The 8,948-nt window shown below is 51.8% G+C and overlaps 1 long non-coding RNA gene across 1 annotated transcript; it reads right to left on the minus strand.

The window, feature by feature from the left end:
- Positions 1-2,755: 2,755 nt before the first annotated feature.
- Positions 2,756-3,785, minus strand: LOC133502521 (uncharacterized). The gene is made up of 3 exons (XR_009795494.1): positions 3,651-3,785; positions 3,274-3,336; positions 2,756-3,196 (listed from the first exon to the last, which is right to left on the minus strand). It is a non-coding gene; the product is annotated as an uncharacterized LOC133502521 (long non-coding RNA).
- Between the last annotated feature and the right edge of the window lie 5,163 nt (positions 3,786-8,948).

Below are 8,948 nucleotides of genomic sequence, written 5' to 3' on the forward strand. Positions count from 1 at the left end.
TTGAGTTCCAAGCCAATAAAATCTGCCGTTTGCCACGTCGGGCCGCAACGGTGGCCCCGCAAAACAAAAACAAAACAAAAAAAAAAAATAAGACAACGAGCGCCGTTGGCCGCGGAGCAATAACGACGAAAAGGAGTCCGTTCAGCGGGGATTCGTGGCGGCGCTTCGCCAGTAAGAAAAACAAAAAAACTAAACAATAATATCACGACGAGACCGAGGGAACAAAATAAGGACGGGCTTTCTTAACTTAAAAAAAAAAAAAAAAAAAAGATTTGGAGGAAACAAAAGCTTTGAGAGGCTTATGAGATCTTAATTTCCCCAGCGTAACACATCCGAAAATTCACTTTCCCAAAAGTCTGTCGAAGGCTATTTTGAATTTCCAAGGTGGGAACGACAGCATGAGCACAACGGAGAGATGAGAGAAGAACTGACGTCTCAGCCCATTCCTGACGGAAGCCTCATTTGGGTCAAATTAACGTTGACGACGCGCGCCTTGAAGACGTCAAATGTGTATTTCGAAATTGATTTTGACGTTTCCGACCCGACGGCAACGAAGGACCCCGCCCAAATCCGTCGTCCGGAGAAACCGGACTCTGAGGCGCCAACTCTTTGGAACGTTTCACCAATCCTCATAATTGACAAACGTTTCGGTCACGTCGAAGATGGCGGAATTGGACGCGGTTCCGATGTCTGGGGAGGTTCGACTCGCGCCCCAGGCTGGAAGGCGTCCGTGCGCATCTCGGGCGGTACTTGGAAAATATGCAAAGGCCTCTTATTCTATGCAGTCGCGTTACTTTTTCTGAGGGGCGCGATGATGACGTTTTTTTTTTCCTTCGAGATGGCGGCTGCCGTGGTTATTTCAACGACTTTCTCTCCTACGATTTGAAATTTGAAACGCGAGTTGTGTTGAAGTTCCACACTTTGTTTTGGTTCAACTTATTTTGTCCCGGGTGAGGCAAAATGACGGGCGCCGTCGCCCCCAGCCGATCAGTCAAGACGACGACGCTGACCTCTCCGCTCATTGTTATGAATCAAGATGCCGAGCGGTCACAACGCCCACCAGAGGTGGCGCCGAGCCGTCCGTGGCTCCTGACTTTCTCAAGGCGCCTAGTAGGTCATTTTCATAAAAAGTATTCCAAACATTGGTTGTCATGGTGTTATTTTCTGGAGTGTGGCGGATTTGAAAAGTCGGGTCAGGTCAGGTCCTTTCCTGTCCTTGCAATGTTTCAGCAAATACGAAAGCCGCTTGACCGCATCCTTATCCAAACAATTTTTCAATACGTGAGCGTTGATGACGCACAATGACTCATCAAACGTCGCGCCGACTCAACAATTTCCGGATAATCAGACGGCGGCCGCGCGTGGGTGCGCATCTGCTCCACTTTCACCGGCCGCAGACGTCAAGCGCACGGCGGACGGCCGACGCGCTGACTCGTCCCGCGCCGGAGACCGCAAAAGCTGACTTTGGACTCTGGCCTCGCAGCGCTATCCAAAGGGGGCCCAAACGGGCTTCGTTTGGTATCAAAACGGGTCGATGAACGAATCACATTAGTGAAATCCATTTTTTTTTTTTTTTTTTTTTTTTTGGGGCGCGACAGGACAGGACATTTCCAGCTGCGCGTCACGTACGCGGAAGATTCCTTAACCGCTAAATTGTCCCCAGGTGGGAATACTCCGGGGTCCGACCGTCCGCTTTCCGTACCACTAAGCCCGCCATCCACGTGAGGCGGGACACACCCTGAATTGGTCGCCAGCTAGTCGCAGGGTGCATAGTTACGATCAAGTCACCCTGAATGTTTTGGGAATGCGGGAGGAAATCGGAGCGCCTGCCCGGCGCAGGGGAAACACGCAAACTTCACACAGGCGGGGCCGGGATTGGAACCCCCGTCCTCAGAAGTGTGAGGCCAACGCCCACAACAAGAAGCAAGAATGCGCTGAATGAATATTTATCTGGTCACACGCCCGCCTTTGGTGCGGGCAAGGCGGGCTTGATTTCCGCTCAGTGACGGGTGTCGACGTCTGCCCTGCCGCTGACTGGCGACCAGCTCAGGGCGTGGGTTAGGCTCCGGCTTTGCCCTGACCCTTGTGAGGATGAGCGGCTCGGATCATGGACGGATGACTATTTATCTGCCCGCGTCAATCAATTTCAAATTTGACGACGGGATTCGACTGACGCTAAAACGAGAACAGAGCGGGCCTCGCCATTTCCGCTGCTGAGTTTAAGCGGTCGCCCCTTTTTGTCAGGCCCCCCAAAAGTGCCCCCACCCCCGCCCCAATCTTCAGACTGCATCGTGGACGGAAAACGCTGACGCCGCAGGAACGGAGAGAGGAAGAGGAAGAGGCGGCCCGTCAGCTGTCAGCGTCCGACAGATGGACGGGCGGGCCGCGACCTCGTGTCATGTGACACGGGCAGGCGGGTCGTCACGGAGACGCATTGCACGGACTGCGCGATGACGAAATGGAAACGGGGGGCCACGTGACTCGACGTATTCGCCTGCTGACGCGAAAGCTCAAATGTTCACTGAGCGGATCGACCCGGCAGGGACAGGAAAAAGGACTCCGGTTCAAATCAAACAATAAAAAAATAACGCGTGACCAGAACGAGTTCACAGTCATTTGGCAAAAGTCTGCTGGGTCCTCATTTTTCTTTGTCATTTGTCTTTGTCAAAGCTTTCATCGTGCTCAGCTAATGTTAGGATGATTTTTTTTTTTTTTTTTTTGCACTTTATTGACAGATTCTTTTGCTTCTCAACACATTAAACTTTGATATATTTTCTCTTTACCTGTACCAAATATCGTGTAGTTTAGCATCCAGCTGATGTTAAGCCGGCCAGCAAAAACTAGCTTCTTAAAAAGCTAATTAGCTAGCATGCTAGCATACAACACATCCATTTTAAGCTAAGCAACCGTTTCGACTTCTTTTGGAGCGCGTCAGACGGAAGTCGCTCGCGCTTTGAAGGCCGAAGTGCTCGCTTTATGGCAACGAGCACCGACACCCCCCCGTGTGGTTAGGAAATTGTTTGTCGCCAAGCAACAGAGCACAAAAAAAAAAAAAAACACGGCGCATTGCGATGTCCTTGTACGAGGCGCGTGTTTGGCGTCCACTAATCCGCCGTTTTCCACTGCTTTCATACGGAGGGCTGCCAACCTTCTTGGACGGAGGTCAGCGCCGCTCAAGCTGAACGGACTCCGGCGGCTGTTCAAACAGGGAAGAAACTCGCCGTCGGGAACAGGAACGCAATCACAATTCCAGCATGTTCTATGAAAACTTACAACTGTTTCTTTCACCATTTTGGGGTTTCAGGTCAATGGAATTTGCGCCGGCGCCTTCACAACCTGTACTCAGACGAGTTTAGTTAGTCGGCCGCCGGCCAATCGCAGGGCACACGGAGACAGACAACAGTCGCACTGACAATGGCGAACGCGGCAAAAAATGGAACCCGTGAGGCCAATTAAGCACCCAAACAAGTGAAATGATGTCTCCCACAAAAAGAAAAACATTTGACGAGATTGGGAATTTTGCAGGGCTCGCAAATCCGGAAACGGAGCCCCGACCGGCGCTTTTTCTTTTTTTTGATCGCCAGTAAGTAAGCGTTTCCTACTTCTGCCGCGATGAATCAGGCAGCAGGAATGTACGAGCGGTGACTCACGCTTCCTCCCGGACGTGACAGCGCTTCCTCTCGCCTGCCGACGGGTTTTGCCTCGCCCCCTCTTTGGCCCCCGCCCGACTTCCTTCCTCAAACAGTTGACGAAGCGACCTGGAGCGGAACAAGTGACTCCCGCTTGTTTGCTGACGGACGGACGGACGGACCGGACTGGCCCGGAGCGTGGCGGGTTTTTTTTTTTTTTTTTTTCTTTTCAGTCACTCGTGGCGGTCATCAAGCCTCTGAGTCATTTGGATTTCATTTGCGCCGACTATATTTAGCTTCCGTCTGAGGCGACGATCATTCATAGGCCGGCAACAGATGTTTCTGTGTTGCGCGGCGCAAGCAAACAAGCGACGACGCGGACGTCCGGCGGTTCCGCTCCGCCCGCGGCCTCGGTCGTGTGCAATTGGGCGGGCGTTGCTTCATCCCGGAAACGGGAACGTGAAACCTTTCGAACTCGTCTCGGACGTTGAGCAAAATGTTGCTCAAACACGAGTCGGACGCAGACAAAGTTGAAGGCCAAAGTCGTCCGCGACGTGTACAAAGAGGCAACTTGGGGATGTTTACGAAAAGAACCCGACAGCAGCGACGTTACGAGACGCTTCGCAGCACGTGGCCGGTAATGAGCGAGCGTTTCCGCGAGGCGTGATTCATTTTTTTTTTTGGGGGTGGGGGGGGGGGGTGGGGTTCGGAAAGACACGCTCCCCGGCTGGATCGCGCGACGGCTTCGGGAAGCGCTTCAGACGTTTGACAGCAAGAGAAACGCGCCGTGAAAATGTGGCTCGCGTGCGGCGTTGCAGTCATTTGGGAGTCTCCATCGTGTCCTGATAGTTTACAGAGAGAAACTCGAAATCAATAAACAACCCCCCCCCCCCCCACACACACACACAAATTATCCGCGCTTGCGTGTTCAGTGCTCTCTTCCAAATTCGACAAATACTTTCGCCGTCCCGTGTCTGCGTCATGCAAGGTGACGTAAAAACACGATGAAAGTCATCATATCGCACAAGACCGGCAGCATTTAGGGGCAGGAAAAGGTTCACAATATTTTGCGTTTATATTTGATCGCACACTTTGTCGTACGTCGCGTCACGCGTGAAGATCCGGCCGCCTGTCATGACAGACGCGGTCAGCAGGTGGCGTCGTGCGCACGAGGCCTTTCTCCAACCGAGTGGCTGAAACGGTTCCGCGCTTCGAGCGGCTCCACGTCGCCATCTCGTCTTCAAGGTTGAACAAAACGTCGGTCCGACCCGCGTGAGAGACGCCGTTGTCTTTGGTGCAGGTTTTCATTCATTCGCGTCATTAGGAAAGGTCAAAGTTCAGCGAGGGCCTTCCGACCTCCTCGGAATTCACAAAGTCACGTAGATTCCGCGCTTGACCAATCGAGCGCATTCTGCATTCTTTCCCATTTCCTGAATGGACTTGATTGAATTTTCGGGGATTTCTCACGGTGGCAACCGGAAACAGCTGACGACGCAGTTTCACAAGTGAAGGCAATCGGGATTTCCATCAAGATAATCTCATTCACTGACAAGCCGTCAAGGGAACGGCACCCGCGTCGCGTGCGTGAATCAAAACGAGCTCTCCCTCCCCCGTCTCGAAAGCAAAATGCCAGTGAAAAGTTGCCGCCGATCCTGATGACGACGCAGCGCACGCATCCGCCCGACGTCACAGAGCCAGACAGCCGCTAAACACGATTCGCGTCCTCCCGTTTATTGTTTAGTCACGCCGTTAACGTTGCGCAACGGCCGTCACGAGACCGCAAACGCGCTCGAGGGTTCGGCTTCCGGCGATGCAGAAACACGTTTGAACAACAACCAAAACGAGCTCAAAAGCCAACTCTACAATTTCATGAGATTTATTTTTCACACACGCGCAGCGGTCCCAAGCTATTAAAAAGAAAAGTAGAGCGGAACCTCGATAAAACGGACCCCGACCGTCAACAATGCGTGCAAAAGTAGCTTCCGTCTTAAATTGCGTCGGCAATGTCTGCCAGTTCCAGATTTGGCCACTGTGGCTTACTGGCGCCGTGGCGCAACGCGGGACCGACTCGCAGACGAGAACGACACAAGATCCGAGACCACCTGAGCCTGTCTACGAAGCGGCCACCTTGAATGTGGAGCATCGAGGCGGCTGCCGAGCGACGATACTTCCGACGCAATCTGTGCTTTATTTTGTCAAGCCGTTTGCCTTTGGCGACACTTTTGGAACGAGGGAGCGCACTAATTCCTCGAGCCTCGTGAAAGCGGACGTACGTCAAACATTTTCAAGGTTCACAGTATTTATTCACAATGACTTTGTACCGTACGTGAACACGAGTGCAAACGGTCTCCAAAATCGATAGAATCGTCTTTATTCCGCTGAGTAGGTCAAAAACACACAAGGAAGTTGCCTCAGGTACTCGGAGCCGCTCCAGTACCACAAGAAGTCTTCTCAAGTCTTGGAGGTTACTGCGTGGAGAAGTGGAGCAAAATCCGCTGTTGCGGGATTATTTTTCTCCATACAAAGCAAGCAAAAAGATATTTGAAGCTCATTTTACCAAAGACGCCTCATAACTTGTCATAAATTGGATTATTATTGTCTTTTTTTTTTTTTTTTTAAAAGAAGAGAACAGGGGGTTACAGATTTGAATTTCCAAATAAAGGAGATGGAAATTCAGTCAAAATAAATTAGGTGGGGTGGGGGGGGGGCAGATAAATGACAAAAAGTGTATGTGGGGGGGGGGGGGGGACGAGGACGAGTAGAAAGGCGTCTTTTTGACGAAAGCCATCCAAGACGCTGGCAGGTGAAAGACGATAAATAAAGCGCGAGGGAAGACGGCAGCGGCAAGATGGGGGGGGGGGGGGCGCAAAAACCACAAAGAATGAAAACATTTCCTTCTGCACATTTTTGTCGCGTGACTCGCCTTTCCTCAAGTGAAGAATGCGTCCATTCAACTTTCACATGCTGAAAAACTTGTGACTTGGCCAAACGCGCCAAACGTTAATCGAAAGCTACTCGTATAAAAATCCAGAATTGGAGCAGTTCAGATTGATTGAAGGGCTCCGTCACCTTAAAAGCGCAAACGTCAACGAGGCGTGAGAAGAAGGATCTCCGGAGCCGACGCCACGCCGGCTCAAATCATTTCACGATGTCGTCGCGTCGGTCTCGGGACCAGCTGGAAATCGATTCTGGCCCTGCGCTTTGACGGCTCCCCAGCGCAAAAATAGGGAAGAGATTTCATTTCATTTCGCTTGAACGCCGCGCGGTGACAAACGATGACGCAAGATCACGTTTTCCTTCGTAGTTGACGGAAACCACGGTCGGCGGCGGCGGCGGCGGCTTCGGGCCGAAATTCCGGCCTTTCGGTGAAATTTCGCAAGGAATCCGAAATCTTCGTCTTGCTCACTCGTCAAACGTCGGTAAAATTGTTTCACTTTTCAGGAAAATCAATCAATCAATCAATCGTCATCGGGAGGAGCACTCCAAAACATATTTCGGTCAACTGTTTAGGAACATTTGAGGAAAATATCTTTTGTGTAATCATATAGAACGCAGCAGCGCAAGAAACACGGCTGCCCCGCAAACGTGGCCGTTCAACGGAAACACGACAACCCGGCGGGCCGACCCGATCGAAACGTGCCGGACCGGAAAATATCGACTCTGGGCGATCCGGTCGCTCATCAGGCGACGTCCCCCGGACTGGAAACAACGATGGGGGTGGGGGGGGGTGGGGGAAAATACAAATAAAAATGCAGGAACGTCTGGAAAAGGGAAAATTCCGGCCAAATTTTGCCCCCCAAAAAATGTAGGGAAAAAAAAATGTACGACCGAAAAAGGAAAGCGGAGGCCAAACGCTCCAAATTGCGTTTCGCCATTTTCCGAACTTTTGGACTCCAAGAGCGACACGATGGACGGAGGCAAAAATCTCCAATCAACGCCAGTTATCACAGTTCCTGCAAGCGATTGTGGACAATTTTCAACGCTGGACTTTTGTTTGGCTTGTTCAGAACAGACAAGTTCCTTTCCCCTCTTCCGCCTTTAGACGGACCGTCGGGTCTTCGCAATTCACAGCACGCAAAGTTCAAAAGGTCGCAACCGTCGGCCCCTTGCGGGCCATTTCGAGTCTTGAGTCAGACCGGCCCGTGTGTTTGAAAATCCAAGCAAACTCGGCACGAACCGGGCCGGATTGGGACCCGCCGCCCGCACGAGCCCCGACAAAAACGCCAAGCGGAGGACGGCCACCCGATTCCTGAGAATTGGCAAAAGGCGGACCCGACCCCATCGCTTCCTGTGACTCAACGCCGAAGGAATTTGGGTGGGTGGGAACGCTTGCTTGCCTGCTTCTTTGTTTGTTTGTATGTATGAAGCGGACTGCCGCTTTTGGGGTCGTTTCAATTCCCGCCAAATTGGCCTCAAAGGCCGCACCGTCATTTGGTTTGCGACGGCCGCGCCACTTCGCGTCTGCCCGTAGTGGCGTTTTTCATCCCGGCCGCTCGCCCGGTGCGCCGTTTATGCTACATCGCCGTTGAAAGGATCAAAACGACAAATCATCCAATCTTTCGTTTGCGGTACCGCGGCACACGGCTGACTTTGGCGCGGGCCAACTTGGGCTCCCGCCACCCTTGTGAGGATGAGCGAGCGGCTTGGAAAATGAACTCGCCGTACTTTTGGGTCTTTCTGTGCCCAATAAACACTCGATTCCGTTTGCACCCCAGCGCTGTCGAAACGTTTTCACGACGGTCGGGCTGTCAATCATTTGACTCGATGACGACTTTCTTTTGGGCTTTTTCCTCGCATCACGTTGGCCACAAATTCTTTACCGACGAGTGACGTCTTCCGGGCACGCGTTTCGCCATGACTTCAAGAAAACGCTCATTTAATTTGGGCAACGGCCAAAAGTCCAAACTGAGTCAAACACGATTTGGTTTTTTTTTTTTTGTTTTTTTTCCCAATTTTCTATGAATGGCCAGATTGATTCATATCACGGATTGCATGATGTAGAGGAGGATGCGATGGATTCTCTCACTTCCTTTTTCCCCCAAACTGTCACTTGTACGACTTCCTCTTTTCGGATTTGGCTCGGGCGGTGCCCGCAAAACGTTGGAAATCAAAAAGGAGAGCCCACAACAAGTTGGCTTCTTTCGCGGGTACGCCCTCTTCGCCGGCGCTTTCACGAGGAAACTGCGATGACCAAATTTATCGTTGCGCATAACGCGCGGCGAGCTCTTTCCGAATACTTTCATCAAATGGCAGCGAGCGGTCGCTGACGCAGCTCACAATGTTGCGTCTGCAAAAAGATGAAATTGATCTCCTGACCGA

This window comes from Syngnathoides biaculeatus, chromosome 6, assembly GCF_019802595.1.
Source record: "Syngnathoides biaculeatus isolate LvHL_M chromosome 6, ASM1980259v1, whole genome shotgun sequence".
Lineage (NCBI taxonomy): Eukaryota > Metazoa > Chordata > Actinopteri > Syngnathiformes > Syngnathidae > Syngnathoides > Syngnathoides biaculeatus.